General features: G+C 40.2%; 1 protein-coding gene across 4 annotated transcripts in view; it reads left to right on the top strand.

The window, feature by feature from the left end:
* APBB2 (amyloid beta precursor protein binding family B member 2) overlaps positions 1-17362 on the top strand; it is a 419709-nt gene that overhangs the window by 143498 nt on the left and 258849 nt on the right. For 2 of the 4 annotated variants that reach the window (XM_072620572.1, XM_072620569.1), the window contains exon 4: positions 13705-13822. The exons of 1 other annotated variant lie outside the window; for it this stretch is intronic. The gene's annotated coding sequence lies outside the window, so the exon portion shown is untranslated. Of the gene's footprint in view, positions 1-4584; positions 4906-13704; positions 13823-17362 lie in introns of those variants that run through there. One more of the 4 variants, XM_072620571.1, reaches the window with a different exon arrangement.

Here is a 17362-nt window from a genome sequence, read left to right as displayed (position 1 = left end):
AGTTGGTTGCCCAGAATAAAGAGCCTACCTACCATTAAGGTAAAACTTTTGGTCCAGAATAAAGGATCTCAATCCTTACTCCCTTCCCTGACCGGACACATACTAGTAATATGAGTCACAGAATCCCAAGGTTAGAGGACGAAGTGGCCTGAGAGATCATCCAGGACTGCTCTGTTTTACTTCTGAAAAAAAATGTGGCCAAGAGATTAGGTAGCTCTCACAGTCCAACAATCTTTCATTAAAAGCACTTGCTGTATGACATACGCTCTGTTAGGTGCTGGGGATACAAAAATAAAAGTGAGACAGTCTCAGTTCTCAAGAAACTTCCATTCCTACAAAGCTGCATAGCTAGTTCACCTGACTTCCAGTTCACCATCCTCTTTAATCTACCACAATTCTGTACAAAAAGGATTTCATGACTCTGGTTATGCTGTGCACTTCCCCAGGCCCCCAGTTAAGTAATCCCCTAATTCCTGAGGTGCTTAGCTTCTTCAAGAGTTACAATAGTTTAACAATTCTTTACCTAGAGGAGGGAGGCTAGAGGACCCCTAGCACAGTCCCACAGGGAGAGGGTGCTGGTGGTGGTCCAACCTCTGGAAGTCTAGTCAGTGACCTCCAGGGGTTTGAGAAGAAAGGAGGGTCCTGGGAGAAGAATATAATTACAGTAATGGGACCCTGTAGCTGTTGGCCTAGGGTTGAATGAGGTAGCATGGCAGTGGAAAGCTAAGAAGTGTGGAAAGGAAGTATACTCCTCAAATGTCAGCACCCTGGACAAAACCCCTGTGACTCCACCCTAGTTAGAGTTCTTCAATCTACTGCTAGACCTGTATTCAAATCTGTTCTTGATGATGAAGTAGGAACTGATGTAGCATGGGTTTGTTCCATTGCTTTATCATTATACCCTTTGCTATGCTGTTGGTATATGCTAACTGATTACATGTTTTCCCCAATGATCATATCTCCTGTAATTTTAAATGGGTTTCAATGAAATTTCTTACATATGTATATAAATTGATAGATTGATAGATATTAGAGCACTATGTGAACCCAGAATAAAGACCCTTCATTTTGGCATTTCCAATACTCTGAAAAATCTACTTTTGTTTTAAGACACTTTATATCCTGTGTTTGTAAATCATGTTTTAACATCAGTAAAATCATCTCAGAGGTAGCATTTCTTCCTTTAAAGCTATTCAGGCCTTGTGCTTTTTTGTGCTTAGAGAATTAGAATGCTTGTGACAAACTAAAGCCAGGAATTCAATCAATTGTGAGTAATAAGCAGCGAACTGCTTGTGGATTTAAAACCCAATATAAGTGCTGCTCTAATTGCTATGGCTGGAAGGCTCATCCCCTCTAATGAGGAAGACAAATTCATTCCCTTGGGGTTTCCACAGGCTAACTAATCAAATTGTTCCTATCATAGATAGGTTGGAGGTAGGGGAGGGGGTAAGAAGGACAGAGGCAGAGAGATTGACAACTTTTACTAAAGCTGGAAAGGGCTAACTTCCACTTTCTTTTTCTCTTTCCTCTTCCTTGAATTTCTTTGTAACTCTGTTTTGTACTTTATTTTTGAAAGGATTAACTTATGATTCCCTTCCATCCTCAAATTAATAAAACCACACATTTTGTCCTGAGTTTCAACTTCCAGAGATCACATCAGCAGGGGCAAAAAAAACAAAAACAAAAAAACACTGAAAAACAAACAAACAAAAATCTTGAGGAAAAATGGTGGGAGTATGCTAAGTTTTGGTTAGATTGTATCTATGTTAAACCAAATTGGTTTGATCATGACCTTGAAACATATTGAATGCTTTAGCATGCTAGACTTGTAGTAAGTAAAGCTGAGTTTAAAACTCTCTTGATATATTTGCTAAGTTGTATAATTATCAGATCTCTAGCACCTTGACTTTCTCAGACCTGTACAATGGGGATAACACTTGCATTATCTACCCAGCAGGGTTGTTGTAAATTAAATTCTTCTATAATTTGTGGGAATTATTATTTCTCTGACCTACTATGGGTGGGTGGGGAGGGAGGTGGAGAGATACACACATATATTACAAATGGTTGCTTTAATAACATGTACTAGAATTTTGAAAGAAATTTAAGATTAGTGATTTGGAAACCATACCATAGTTTCCAGATTCAGTTGTCTTTTTTTTTTTAATTTAGGAAATTTGTTCCTTTCCATTCCTCCCATACCTTTGGCAAAGATTAGCAGTATTTTTTTTCCCACTGATCCAACCGGTTTTTTTCTTCAGGTTTTTTTCCTTTTAGTTTGTTTTTTCCTCCCTTCTAACTTGATTTCTGGAAGGCAAAATGTGAATTTATTAATTTAATAGAGAAAATCATGAGTTTATCCTTTAAAAAATAAAGTTCTATGCAGTTCAGCAATTATATTTTTGAGTTCTTCCAAAGTACACTGGTATGTAGTTCATCTGAATCGGGTTGACTTGAACTCTTCTAAGACAAATAAAAAATAGGTAGTTCCTTGACCAAGAGAGCAGTCTTTGACACCTTTCTGTTGTCAGTTTCATCAGCCCATTCAACCCAACCAGCCAAAACAAAATCTTTTTTGCTTTTTTTCCTTCTTTACTCCCAACAAAGTCACATTAAAAAAAACCAAACAGCCAATCATTAATCCTTGTCAGTGTCATAAGCTTTTCTCACCAGCTGTAGCTCATTCTGACCTATCTTTATGACATGTCACGCTCTTGTCTTCATTTTCCATTGCCTATTTTGTAGGTGAGTTCTAGTCTTCAAAGGGTAGAATTATTAGTAAGACAAGCTGGGAAATTATTGATTGCCCTGCTTTAGACAATGGCTTTGAGTAGATGTCAAGATTTAGTTTCCTATAGCTAGTCTGTCATGTCTCTATGCTAGACTTGTGATCTTTCCCCCAATCTTCTCATCTATGTGTATTTCCTTTTTGTCTGTCCAGGTAGTCTGTACTACATAGTCCAGTGACAGTGTTGTCATCCAAATACTCTCTGCCATGTTTTCTCTTATTCATATATTTCTTTACATGAATATACCTTTTTAATGTACATGTATAATATATAGCATGATATAAAATATATACCACAATGTATAGTGACATAATTATGTGTATGTTATAGAATGCTATTTATTTTTTGTATTATAATATATAATATAGAACATATGTCATGTACATCTGTGTGTGTGTGTGTGTGTGTGTGTGTATAATATGTATATTATTCCTACCTCCAGTTTGGTTCTTATGGAATAAAGAATACCCTTGCAAAGTCATAATCCCATGGTAGGTCCCACCGACTAAGTCTCATGAATTCCTGAGAGGTCAAATTTGCCTTCTTTCATCAGATTCTCTGGTTCATTTGACTGCATTCATGTTTTGAACATTTGCATAACTATGTCAGGCTATAACTTTTATTGCTGGTTTTGCATGGGCAGCTAGCCTGTGAATAGATCCCAGAATCACCGGAATAGGGAAAATATGAGGGTGTGTGAACATGCTAAGGAATTAAGAAATTGGTCTTGGAAGGGTATCTGTCAGTGGCTGGAGAAAGGACTGATGAAGGAGCTGAGTGATTAGATCTCTCATGGGGTCTACCTTTGAAATCCAACCTTAGGGCAGATGTCCTGTGAATTCTAGCTGGCCTACCTCTCTGGAGGCTAGAACTGATGAAGGTATGGCTTGAGGGCAATTCAGTCCGAAGGTGGTTGGTAGCAGTGGAAGATGAGTCTGGTCAGGGATGATGTCCAAAGCCCTGCAGAAGGCACTGGGATGAAGACCTAGGCAAAGAGGAGAGTGCATGAGGAGAGGCTGACTCTAGGCCCTGGGCTGAAGACAGATTCTGGAGGCAGGTAGTCTGATAGAACTGAAACAGAGCTTGCTGGGAAGGCCCTGAAGCAAAGACAGAACCCCAAAAGCTGGTGGCAGGGACCTGAGATCATGAGAATCAAATGAGATCACATATGTAAAGTGCTTTGCAAACCTCAGAGAGGTATATTTCTGTTAACTACTATTAATATTGATGTTATTAGCTCAATGGACATTTTTGGTTTATTTTTCTGCTGCAAATTTGAAAAAGATAGTATCTCTGTTGACTTAAGAAAAAACATCTGCTATCCACTTGAAGTAGCCAAGTAAAGGAGAAAGAATGTATTAGGTAGGCCAAGATTGGAGAAGACGATTGAGGAGGGCAGAAGAAAGGGAAGGTTACGGAAAATGATGGAAGAAAAATGAAGATAGAGGTGAGGAAGAATGGAGAGAGAAAAGCAGTGATAAAATGTTTTCTTTAAAAACTGCTTAGAGGAATTTGCAAAGTCTAGCTTTTGATTTAAGAAGTCTTCTGAAGACAGTGTCTCAGATTTGAGCTGCTCGAGTTAGAACATTTTGTATATTAAGAAGAAAAGCTGTACAAAAATATTTGAAAGCAAAATTCTTCCATCTGAGAGGAGCAGTGCATCTGACAGACAGAAAACAGGGGATCCAGATGACCTCTTGAGCCTCCAGTAAGTTTACGTTTTCCATGGAGCAGTGGAGAATGCTTTCTCATTCTAACCACATTCTCTACATAGTTTTGGTTTGTCTCTTGACCTACTTGCTCAGTTAATTAAATAGTTTCAATTATTTGACAGCAGTAGAGTCACTTCTTGTTGAAAGGTCTGCTGTCCAGGTGGATTTTTGTTCCTGTAATGAGCTACGGACAAGTTCTTTAGAGATACCAATACTTCTTAATTCGACTTTTCTTTTACTTGTTTTCCTTTTTAAAAAAAATTTTAAAGTACGAATTTTAGATTCATTGCCAGACTTGCTAGTGCTGGTGCTAGATATGTTCAGATTTTGATCTGTACTCCAGTAAGAACACTTTGTGGCTGAGGAACAAAGGTGTCTGGCAATTTTACCTAACCGACCACCAGGTAAGAAAGAGGAAGGGAGGAGAAAGGCCTTTCTTTGGCTAAATCAGGCAGCTAGAGGGTACAATAAATAGAGAAATGGGCATGGAATCAGGGAGACCAAATTCCAGGAGCGTGCTGGAGCCAGTTGTGACCTTACACTTTTCTGCCTGAGTTAAAATCCAGCCTCACTTACTTTGTGACTCTGGGTATGTCTTTTAGCCTCTGTTTGCCTCACTCTTCTCATCTGTAAAATGAGGATAATGATAGTACTTACCTCCCAGGGTTAATGTGAAGATAAAATGATATATTATTTTAAATAGCATTATATCAATGCTAGGTGTTGTTGATGTTGTTATCCCAAAGCCAGTGGCCCAAGATTCACGTACTTAATTCTTTGGATGGGCTTTCTTCCAGTAGCTATTTGCCTGTGTGTGGGGGGAGAGGAGAGGGAGGGAGGGAGAGAGAGAGATTTTTTTATTAAGATTTGGTTTTTTACTAATTCTCATCCCATCTTTTCTCTTTTAAAATTTTATTCTCCATTTTGTGGTCAGTATCCTTATTTGCTCCTTTTAAAATCTTTTTTTGTGTTCCTCATGGAATTAAAGCTTCTAAAGTATCTTTTAAAATTTTATTTTAATTTAGTGTTTATTTATTAATTAATCAATTTAATAGCTCAGACTTGTGTTATTTCCTTAATAGATCTAGCCCATTCTTTCTCTTTTCTATCGTGTTAAACTCTCAGAAGTATTCCTGAGGGAAGGAAGATGGATATAACAGTGCCCTCAGTGTATAAAGTGCCCAGTGACTCAAATCCTAGGGTCCAATTTCCTAGTCCTGCCTGGCTCATTGTCATTCTGGGAAGCCTGTCTTGAAAGCCCCACTTTTGTGTTGTTAGTATCTCCTCAGAAATGTCTGTTTGTGTGTTTTATGTACCATGTTGCCCATACATGTTGTTTCTCCCAGTGGAATGTAAGATCTTGCAGCCAGGGACTTTTTTACTTTTTGAATTTCTGAGCCCAGTGCCTACAACAGTGGTGATTAAGATAGGCTTGTTAATTGATTGATTATTGTCATACATTACTAACATCTCTCCCACCAGCAAATCATTAATGATGAGACTGCTCCTTTCTTTCTTCCCCTCTTTGCCCTAAACCAAAATAAAACACCTCAGAGGGAAATCCTTAGTTCAGTTGACTTCTGACTAATTCTTAAAAGGGAGAAGAGTATCTATCAAGGAAAAGACTATGACATTCTCCTAAAGGTTTGAGATAGCCATAATTTTACTATATCATAGTATTATAGGAGACATACAGAATTGTGATTTTTATAAGTAAAATAATACATTACTTTAAATGTTATCATTTAGTTGTATTTGCCTCCTCGTGACCCCATTTTGGAGTTTTCTTGGCAAAGACACTGGAATGGTTTGCCATTTCCAGCTCATTTTACAGATGAGGAAAATGAGGCAAGCAGGGTTAAGTGACTTGCCTCAGGGAAGCATAGCTCATAAGTATTTGAGACCAGATTTGAACTCAGGAAGATGAGTCTTTTTGACCCCAGGCCTGGCACTCCATCTACTTCATCACCTATCCTGTCCTGTTTTAAATGTTACAGAATAGATTTTTTTTTAGTAGGTAGCTTTAGCTTTTATTTATTTTAAAAGAAGTCCAAACTAATTAAAACAGTAATCTTTTTGCCTGTTTATTGATGTTCTTGTAAGTTTCCATTTTGGAATAACAGTAATGAATCTAAGAGTAATAAATGTTAAAATGAGAGATGCTCTGGAGAAGGTGACTATTAGGCACTAAAAAAGAAGCTTCGAGGGCTGCTGGGGTTTGATGTTTATTTTGCCAGGCTCCTCCTCCCTTTTACCTAGATCAGCATACTGAGGATTCTTGGAAGAGGTGTTAATGGATTTGTTAAGGATGATTGTCCTTATAAACCATTTCTGGTCTTGAATATATTATTCCTGGCCCCATAAATATAGTGATAAAAAGTTGCAAAGTAAACACTTCCAGGCCTCATAAATACATCCCTTGCTGCTTGCCTAAGTCAGGTACCCTATTTATCTTGATCCCTTCAGATACCTGGTCCAGGAACAGAATGAGGTGCTGCTTTGTTCACTGCCCTCAATTATTTGTTTCTCCTTTGGGATACGGTGTAGATGAAATAGACAGAAATATAGTTTTACAGAGATTTTATTTAAAAAATTGTTTACTTTTATTTTCTTTTAACAGTTGGAAAAACATATAGTCACCAAGAATATAAACCTTTCTCATCAACATTCTTGTCAAATAATATTTCTTGATATCCTTATGCTGTGTAATCTCTTCTGCTATGTGCTAAATGAAATGTTACACATGAGGGGCTGCCTGGAAATTTATATCCTACTGTAAGGGCCATACTCTGAGGGCCCTTGGTAATGGCATCCCACAAGAATTAGGACATCATTGACCACATTGACAAGTTATTCCACTTCCATTGAACTGATTACATGATTTTTAGAAGTATGTGATTCTGAGATGTATTCTAAAAGGACTTGGAAAGTCAGAAAATAACCTCTCCAATGTGTTCTGCATCATCCATAGCTTTAGGTTTCTTTGGTCCATGATTTTGTCTATGGAAGGAAATTAGTGTGGAAATTTTCTCCACTAATGGAAATTGACAGTTTGTCAATTAAAGTCTTAGAGTGTTACCTGAAGTCCTGAAAAGTTAATCAAATTTTTCTTGAATGCGTACCTACTAGGCAAAGACAGGGCTTGAACTTGTCTTTCTGATCCCAAGTTTAGCCCTCTAATGATGCTGTCTCCCCTTCAAATCCTTACATGGGGCAACTAAGTGGTTTAGTGGATAGGGAGCTGGTCCTGGAGTCAGGAAGACTCATCTTCTTCAGGTCAAATCCAACTGCAGATGCAAACAGTGTAGCCTTGGGTAAGTCACTTAACCCATTTTGCCTCAGTTTCCTCTTCTGTAAAGTGAGCTGGAAAAAGAAATGGCAAACCACTCCAAAGGAGGTCACAAGGAGTCAGACACAACTGAATTAAGATTGAACAACATAACCTCCCTTTACAAGTTTCCATTCATTTTGACTTTTAGCACTGTAGATATTATTCTAATAAGTCAGGATGTCCTTTTTTCCTTCTTCCATTGCCTATTCTTGCTTCCAACTTCTGTATGTACCTTTTAAACATTTAAGTGAATCAGTGAGTTCCCTGTGCATCCACATCATGCTCTCTAGAGAGCTCCCTCCTGTCTGTCAGAATTGCTTCTTTGTATCTTCAGACTTTTATGCTTGATAGCTTTCCCTGTCTCCTAAGCTCACCTTCTGTGGAATTTAGCCCCTGAGATTCTGTCTTTCTTATCCTTCAGTTCTTTGAAATTTGATCTCCTATCTGCCAGTAAATGAAAGGATTTTATTGTGCAAAGACAATAGGCAAGTTTTTCTTTCTGCAAATATTTTTGAATTTAAATAGGTGGAAATGTCAGTTTGACTTAAGGGAGAACTTTAAAAAAAAAGTATTCTGATTGCTTTATTTACCTAATAACTAGAGCTAAATTTTTGTAGAATAGGTTTTTGTGACAAGAAGCACAGCACTGTTAGACTGCGTTGTCTTGGAAAGAAGAGAGAAAAAAATCACTACTGAATTTGGTTTTTCTATGTTTAGAAGTCACATCCGCTTATTTCTCCACATATTGTTGACTTAAGATTTTAGAATTTTCAAGACTTCCTCATCAACAAAGAAGTCATTTGTAATCCATCTGCTTAAGTATTTTCTGTCACTTGGAGGAAAATGAGTGAGTTTGGTTCATTTTGGAGCTAGCCACGAGGTTAGGAAATCATTGTCTCTTTTACCACCCACAAGTATGGAAGCCATTTTTCAGTGCATGTCTCCAGTGTAGACAGTGTAGGCAGCTTCTGACAGTCCACTCTTCTGGTTGCCTTCACTTAGGAAAGATCAATTCCAGAATCCTATCAGTCTTGAAAGAACTGCAGAATCCAGAGTTGACATTGGATTTGGATGCTGTTAAGCAAGTTAGAGCATTAGGGTACAGTTGAAAGGACCCATCCTAATAAGTTGGGGTACCTGAAAGAAATACCAGGGTTATTTGTTTTTCTATAGAGAAGCACCAATACCCTGTGTTTTTTAACTTTGTTTTTATTAATATTTGTTATGATGTAATTTTCCTTTCTGAATTTCCTATCTCCCTTCCATTCACCAAGCTATCCTTTGTAACAAATAAGAAAAGAAAGAAGGAAAAGAAAACAGTCTCGGGGGCGGAGCCAAGATGGCGGAGTAGAAAGATGCACATACACATAGCTCCGAACCCACAACCCACAGAACGGCTAGAGGGGACCAACTCACAGTGAATTCTGCACCCAGAGGCCACGGAATATTGGAGCGAGGCAGATTTCTGTTCCGGAGAGACCTGCAAACCTCTTGCGGGGGGTCCTTCGCGCTGCGGACTGGGCGCTGGGACTGGGAGCAGAGGGCAGCCCTGCATCGGCCGCAACACTGTGAGGAAAAGATCAGAGCGGGCTACGGGGACGGGATCTCCAGCAGCCACGCGGGTCCCTCCACCCGCAGAGGGACCTGCAAACCTCTCGCAAAAGGTCCGTCGCACTGCAGACGCGGAGCCCAGCCCAGACCTGCGGGGGCCGCGGCTCCGAGAGGTACAGATCCGAGCAGGCTTCAGGGACGGGATCTCCAGTGGCCGCACAAGTCCTTCCACCCACAGGTGACGGGGGTCGGTGAGAGAGTCTCTTTGGTGGGTCAAGAGGGGAGTGGGGTGCCCCCATGGCTCGGGCACCCCCGGGAGATAGAAGCTGAGAGGAGGCTGCAGACAGGGGCTCCCCAAGCAGGCGGTAGCCTGGATCCATTGTGGAAGGTCTGTACATAAACCACCTGAGGGAACTGAGCCTGAGAGGTGGCCCTGACCTGACCTGACCACCTGAACTTAATTCTCACACTGAATAGCAGCCCTGCCCCCGCCAAAAGCCCTAAGGCTGGAAGCAGCATTTGAATCTCAGTCCCCAAATGCTGGCTGGGAGGACCAGGAGGCGAGGTGGGTGTGAGGAGAATATTCAGAGGTCAAGTCACTGGCTGGGGAGAATGCCCAGAAAAGGGAAAAGAAATAAAACTACTGAAGGCTACTTTCTTGGAGAACAGACATTTCCTCCCTTCCTTTCTGATGAGGAAGAACAATGCTTACCATCAGGCAAAGACACAGAAATCAAGGCTTCTGTGTCCCAGCCCACCCAATGGGCTCAGGCCATGGAAGAGCTCAAAAAGAATTTTGAAAATCAAGTTAGAGAGGTGGAGGAAAAACTGGGAAGAGAAATGAGAGGGATGAAAGAGAAGCATGAAAAGCAGATCAGCTCCCTGCTAAAGGAGAACCAAAAAAATGTTGAAGAAATTAACACCTTGAAAACTAGCCTAACTCAATTGGCAAAAGAGGTTCAAAAAGCCAATGAGGAGAAGAATGCTTTCAAAAGCAGAATTAGCCAAATGGAAAAGGAGATTCAAAAGCTCACTGAAGAAAATAGTTCTTTCAAAACTAGAATGGCACAGATGGACACTAAGGACTTTATGAGAAAGACAGATATCACAGAACATAGCGAGAAGATTGGAAAAATGGAAGATAATGTGAAATATCTTATTGGAAAAACAACTGACCTGGAAAATAGATTCAGGAGAGACAATGTAAAAATTCTGGGACTACCTGAAAACCATGATCAAAAGAAGAGCCTAGACATCATCTTTCATGAAATTATCAAGGAAAACTGCCCTGAGATTCTAGAACCAGAGGGCAAAATAAATATTCAAGGAATCCACAGAACACCGCCTGAAAGAGATCCAAAAAGAGAAACTCCTAGGAACATAGTGGCCAAATTCCAGAACTCCCAGGTGAAAGAGAAAATATTGCAAGCAGCTAGAAAGAAACAATTCAAGTATTGTGGAAATACAATCAGGATAACACAAGATCTAGCACCCTCTACATTAAGGGATTGAAGGGAATGGAATAGGATATTCCAGAAGTCAAAGGAACTAGGACTAAAACCAAGAATCACCTACCCAGCAAAACTGAGTATAATACTTCAGGAGAAAAATTGGTCTTTCAATGAAATAGAGGATTTTCAAATTTTCTTGATGAAAAGACCAGAGTTGAAAAGAAAATTTGAATTTCAAACACAAGAATGAAGAGAACCATGAAAAGGTGAACAGCGAAGAGAAGTCATAAGGGACTTACTAAAGTTGAACTGTTTACATTCCTACATGGAAAGACAATATTTGTAACTCTTGAAATATTTCAGTATCCGGGTACTGGGTGGGAGTACACACACACACATGCACACACGCACACACGCACACATACATACAGACAGAGTACACAGAGTGAATTGAAGAGGATGGGATCATATCTTAAAAAAAAAAAATGAAATCAAGCAGTGAGAGAGAAATATTGGGAGGAGAAAGGGAGAAATTGAATGGGGCAAATTATCTCTCATAAAAGAGGCAAGCAAAAGACTTATTAGTGGAGGGATAAAGAGGGGAGGTGAGAGAAAAACATGAAGTCTACTCTCATCACATTCCACTAAAGGAAAGAATAAAATGCACACTCATTTTGATAGGAAAACCTATCTCACAATACAGGAGAGTGGGGGACAAGGGCACAAGCAGGGTGGGGGGGAGGATAGAGGGGAGGGCATGGGGAGGAGAATGCAATCCGAGGTCGACACTCATGGGGAGGGAAAGGATCATAAGAGAATAGAAGTAATGGGGGACAGGATAGGATGGAGGGAAATATAGTTAGTCCTATACAACACAACTAGTATGGAAATCATTTGCAAAACTACACAGATTTGGCCTATATTGAATGGCTTGCCTTCCAAAGGGAAGGGGTGGAGAGGGAGGGAGGTAAAGAAGTTGGAACTCAAAGTGTTAGGATCAACTGTAATGTTCTTACCACTAGGAAATAAGAAATACAGGTTAAGGGGTCAAGAAAGCTATCTGGCCCTACAGGACAAAAGAGAAGCCAGAGACAAGGGCAGAGAGGGAGGATAGAAGAGAGAGCAGATTGGTCACAGGGGCAATTAGAATGCTTGGGTTTGGGGGGGAGGGGACAAAAGGGGAGAAAATTTGTAACCCAAAATTTTGTGAAAATAAATGTTAAAAGTTAAATTAAAAAAAAAAAAGAAAAGAAAACAGTCTCACCCAATTAACTACCATGTCAGCTGTCTTCTGCAGTATCCCACATTTTTTGTCCATCCCTACAAAGAAGGGAAGAAGGTGCATTAAAAAAGAAAACAAAAATGAAAGGTGCTGGGGTCAATCTTGTCCAGTAAAATTGTACAATGTTTGGTTTTTTTCTGTTGTTTTTTCCCTTCCTTTAAGTTGCAGCCATTGTGTATATTGTTTTCAGGATTCAGTTTGCCTTACTCTGCATCAGTTCATATCAGTCTTCCCATGTATCTCTAGAGGCTTCCTATTTGTTATTTCTCCCAGTTTGGTAATATTCCATTCCATTACTCTATCCCAGGTTGTTTAGCCATGCCTTCCCTCCCCTTCTCCCCCAAAGGTGCAATGCCCTGTTTTAATGCCTTGTTAAAATGCTAACACCTATGCTGCTGCCTCCTATAATATAGGCTGGAGTTTAAAGTAGCAAGGACTTGTAGCTAGGGAACGCTTATCATTGTGATGAAGATTGGGTGCTCCTAAACAGCTCAGGGAGCGCAAGTACCTTGTCCACAAGTCACACAGCTCTTGGTCAGAGATGGGTTTTGAACTCAGTTCTCCCTAACTACAAGTCCAACAGTCTATTCAGTAAACTACGCTGCCTTTGTTTGACACATTCAGTGAAAAAGCATTGTTGATGAGTTGTTAATCTTACCGGTAGCTGCTGTTTTCTCTTCATCTTTCCCACCCCTTCCCCTCTCCTCCCTCCCCACATCTCCACCATGTTGCCCTGGCCTTGTGATGTTGTATCTCGACATGTTCCCTTCTCAGATGTCCTAGTCTCTTAGAGAAGGCTTTTCATATCAGAACACCTAAAGTCTTTTAGACTTTAGTAAGAGTAAATACAAATTGTATGAGCTGGAATGGGGCTGTGTTGTTTTCAGTATGTGCTAATAAAGCTTTGAATATTTTTTTTGGTCATCCTTTTTGGTCAAATTTAGCCTAAAGAAGAAGCCAGATTTTTTGCTTCTGTGATATCCAGACTCTTAGTATTCTCTTCTGCAGCAGCCCTTCTTTCACTCTGCTCTGTTCAGGTTTGTGTATTTACAGCATTAATTTGAAAGGTCAGCTTTGACCATCTTTAATAAATTAGCAGAGGCCCTAGGACTTTCAGGGCAGTATTTGTCTTAAGCCAATTTGATGTCAGCCACCCATGCTGCAGAGGATTTTTTTTTCCTTTTCTTTAAGAAACCATTTAGGTTGTTACAAGCCTGCCGAATTATTGGCATTGATGCTCTGGGTGGATGCCATCTTTAGGCTTTCAGAAGAAAGGAAGTGTGTACCATATTAAAGTAATGAGACTTGGGCAGCCTGTTCTGTCTGTACCATCTTCTGAATAGAAACACTGAAGAAATCTGATGAAGGGCTTTCTGTGTCCAGCACAATTCTTTATAGTGGCCACATATTAATTATAAACATTTGCCTGTAGCTATAGAGAGGCTTCATCTCTGCTGATGTAACTGAATAATTTATAAGCATGGGTATGGTGAAATTTGTGGTGGTCATTAGCATTTTAATGAAAAAAAATGCTGTCATTATCCTAAATCTCCCTTTTGTTTCTCCTTTTTTTCCCTCTCCTTTCCAGCTAAACATCCTCAATCTTTCCTAAGTATTTGGAAAACGCTGACAGTTCCGGGTAGTGTGCTGACTGGTCACTATGGGCAGGCGATACCCAGGGGCTCACTGTCATCCAAGCAGTTCATGTATGTACCTTTCATTTTTACTAGAAATCTGTAGTATGCTGAATTTAACTACTTGTGCTGTGAGATCTCAAGGCTCTAAGTGCTAAATAAGAGTACTTAGAAATGCAAAGAATGGCTTATCCTAGGGCGGCTTTTAATTTTTAAAATTGTTTTTGGATGGAGAAACTGTCTAAATTGGGGTGATATGTTTAAGTGTCCCTTTAACACTAGACGTGTATTTGCAATCACCTCTCTTTTTCCATGCCCATATATGTAGAGAGGCATCTTTTAACGAGGCATTCAGGTTCCCAACAAAGAACACCCCTGCCAGAGAGAGGCAATATAATGAATTCCATTTCAGAACATTCTCTTATTTTTTTAAGGGTGTTTCAGAAGGTTTATTTCAGCCTCTTATGGATCATAAAATCATAGAGCTTTGAGTCCAGGAGAGAGGTCATCCAGTCTCACCTCTGAACTCTGGGCCAAACAGTGGTTAAGCCTCCCCAGAGAGACAGCTTTTGTTTCTGAGTCCTTACATTTGCGAAACAAAGAGACTGCAATTTAGTCTTTTGGTGAGGAAATACAGTATTTCACAGTACTCACACTCAAGAAGCTCTTCCAAATATCTTAATTAGAATCATTTGTGCTACAGTTTAATTCTTTTTGGTATTATTCTTGGTCTGTCCATGCCAGTGATCATAGATGCCCTTCTCTATCCAAACCTAACTTCTCTCCTGCATTCTGGTCCTTCATTACCAACTACGACTTGGAGAGTATTGCTCTTTTCATCCAGAATCTTCTTTTCTCTCAAATTTCCCTATTTCTGTCTAGCAGGAGTGAGGAACCGGTGACCTCGAGGCCACGTTGCCTTCTAGGTCCTTGGGTGTGGCCTTTTGACTCAGTCCAAATTTTACAGAACAAATCCTTTTACTAAGGAGAATTGTTCTCTGAAGTTTGGATTCAGTCAAAGGGCTGCACTTGAGGAACTAGAGGACCAAACGTGGTCTTGAGGCTGCAACTTCCCCAGGGCATCACCATCCATCTAGTTACATGTGTACAAAACCTGGGATTCCTTGATGACACTCATGTCCCATATCCGGTCAGTTGGCAGGTCTTGCCCAGTTCGACTCTGTAATAGATCTCTTACATCTTGTCCCTTTCTCTCTCTGCACACAGCCACCACCCTCTTTCAGACCCTCATCCCCTCATACTTAGACTAATGCAGTAGCCTCCTATTAGTCTCCCTGTCTCCAATCTCTCCCCTTTTTAATCTGCCTTCCACACGACTGCCAAAGTTATATTTCTACAATACAGGTACTAAAGCATCATGATCAGTGAGTTCCAGGGCCTCTCGGTTCCTTGTAGGAGCAAACGCAAATTCTCCTGTTTGATATTTGGCTCCAACCTACGCTTTCCATGCTTGTTATACATTACAGGCTTTCATGTGCTCCATGCTTCCATCCTCCTGGTCTTCCTGTTCCTCTGTGTGCATACACATGCTTATATGTATGTGTACATATGTATATGTATAGTATATGCATATGTATGTGTATATATCTATGTGTGTGTATACATGTATAGGTATGTGTATGTGTGTATATATAAAATACATTCCTTTCCACCTCTGTCTCTTCCGTTTAGTGTATGTATATTTATATTATATGTGTGTTTATATGTATACATTACATATATGTACACACACACTCACCTCTGCTTCTACCGCTCCCTTTTAGTGTATGTGAGTATACATATATGTGTATGTATGTATGTGTGTATATTTATTTCTTCTTCTAAACTCAGCTCCAGTCTCACCCTTATAGTCTTTCATTTGTATCCCCCACTCCTGCAACTGCTAATGCCTTCCCTGTAAAATTAGCTTCATGTATTTTGTATAAACCTTTATCTATACACGATAGAATGGAGGCTCCTTAGAACAGGAGTCCCTTCATTTTTGTCATCATAACCCCAGTGCCTGTCCTAGACTGGCCATGTAATGAATGCTTGTTTCGTGATTACTCAGCAAAAATCTTTCTCTGCCTTTTTCATGGATTGTCTCTCCCCACTACTCCCACAGAGAAATCATTTCTTTGTTGAACTAGCACTTAAATAATACTTTAAGGTGTGCGAAGCACTTTACGTCTCCTCAAAACAGGCCTGTGAGATGTCTTATCCTTGCCCTCATTTTACAGACAACCAAACTAGAGGATGATAGAGTTTACGTGATTTGTTCAGGCTCTTCCAGCTAGTAGGTGTCTGAGACAGGATTTGAACTCTGGTCTTCCTGGCACGAAGGCCAACAGTCAGTCCACTGTGCCACTTGGTCTTGAACCTGTTACCCAGTCCTTCATTTCTTTTTGTTCCGCTTCTCTGAGCCCTGCCCTCCAACTTTTCCCAGAGCTAGAGGCTGTGATTTCTAAATAGATTTGTAGAATCTCAGCGTTGGAGGGCACTTTGAAGACCATCTAATTCGTTCCCTTGTACCAGGCCTGCATGAGTGCCCTCTGCAGTATCCCTGACATGGTCGTTCAATGGCTATTTAATAGCTGGGCAGCATTTATAGAGCTCTGTAAGGCTTGCAAACAATTCATGGTTGTTGCATCATTTAATCCTCAGCATCTCTGAGCTAAGTGCTGCTATTCTCATCTGCCTCGTACCACTGAGGAAGCTTAGTCCTAGAGAAGCTGAGGAACTTGGTTGAGGTTACTAAAGTAATAAGTAACTGAGGCAGGATTTGAACTTATGGCTTCCTACCTCTAAGTCCATCACTCTGCCCATTGTCCCCAACCCAGGCCAAGCCCCATACCCATCACAGCAGGGAACTCATTACTTCATAGAACTTAAGTTGAAAGGGACCTTAGAGGTCCTTTAATTCAACTCCTTCATTTTACATATGAGGAAACTGAGTCTCAGGGAGGTTTATTTGAACTTACATTCTCTGACTCCAGAGCTGATGTTCTTTCCACTGGACCATGCAATTTTCTTTGTGCCCCCTCTCCCCTTCCTTCCATTTGGGATATCTCTAATTGTTAGGACATTATCCCTTATTTTGAGATGAAGCCTGCTTACCTCTTTACTGGGTGTAATAGCCACCAGCTGGGCAAGTAGGACAGGAGTCTCCCATTAGATAAACTTCCATGTATTTGAAGATACCTATCCGGTTTCTGTGATCCTTCTCTTCCTTTTTAGGTATATTCTCTAACAGGACCTATCGAAAAGGGTAGTTTGCCATCTTTCCCTTTGTAGGTATGACCTGTTACATGATTTATTCATGACTTTTCTTCCCTTTGTGTAGGGAACTCCCAGTGACAAAACTCAATTTTTAATCTTAGAAAGTTGCCTGGGGACACTGGCGGGTTGGGTAACTTGCCTATGGTCCCACAGCAGATAAGGGTTAGAGGTGGGTGGGACCAGATCCCAGCGTTTCCTGATTTGAAAACAGCTTTTTGTCTGCCACACTAGACTGCCTCTTATTCTTTGTAAAATAAGATTCTAATATGAATAAATGAATAAGAGATAGACAAAAACCATGGCTGAACAGGCTGTGAGTCAACTCCTGCTTAA

Source organism: Notamacropus eugenii, chromosome 6 (assembly GCF_028372415.1).
Source record: "Notamacropus eugenii isolate mMacEug1 chromosome 6, mMacEug1.pri_v2, whole genome shotgun sequence".
Taxonomy (NCBI): Eukaryota; Metazoa; Chordata; class Mammalia; order Diprotodontia; family Macropodidae; genus Notamacropus; species Notamacropus eugenii.
Note: the sequence above shows the minus strand (reverse complement) of the source record. Positions and strands in the feature narration are given on the sequence as shown.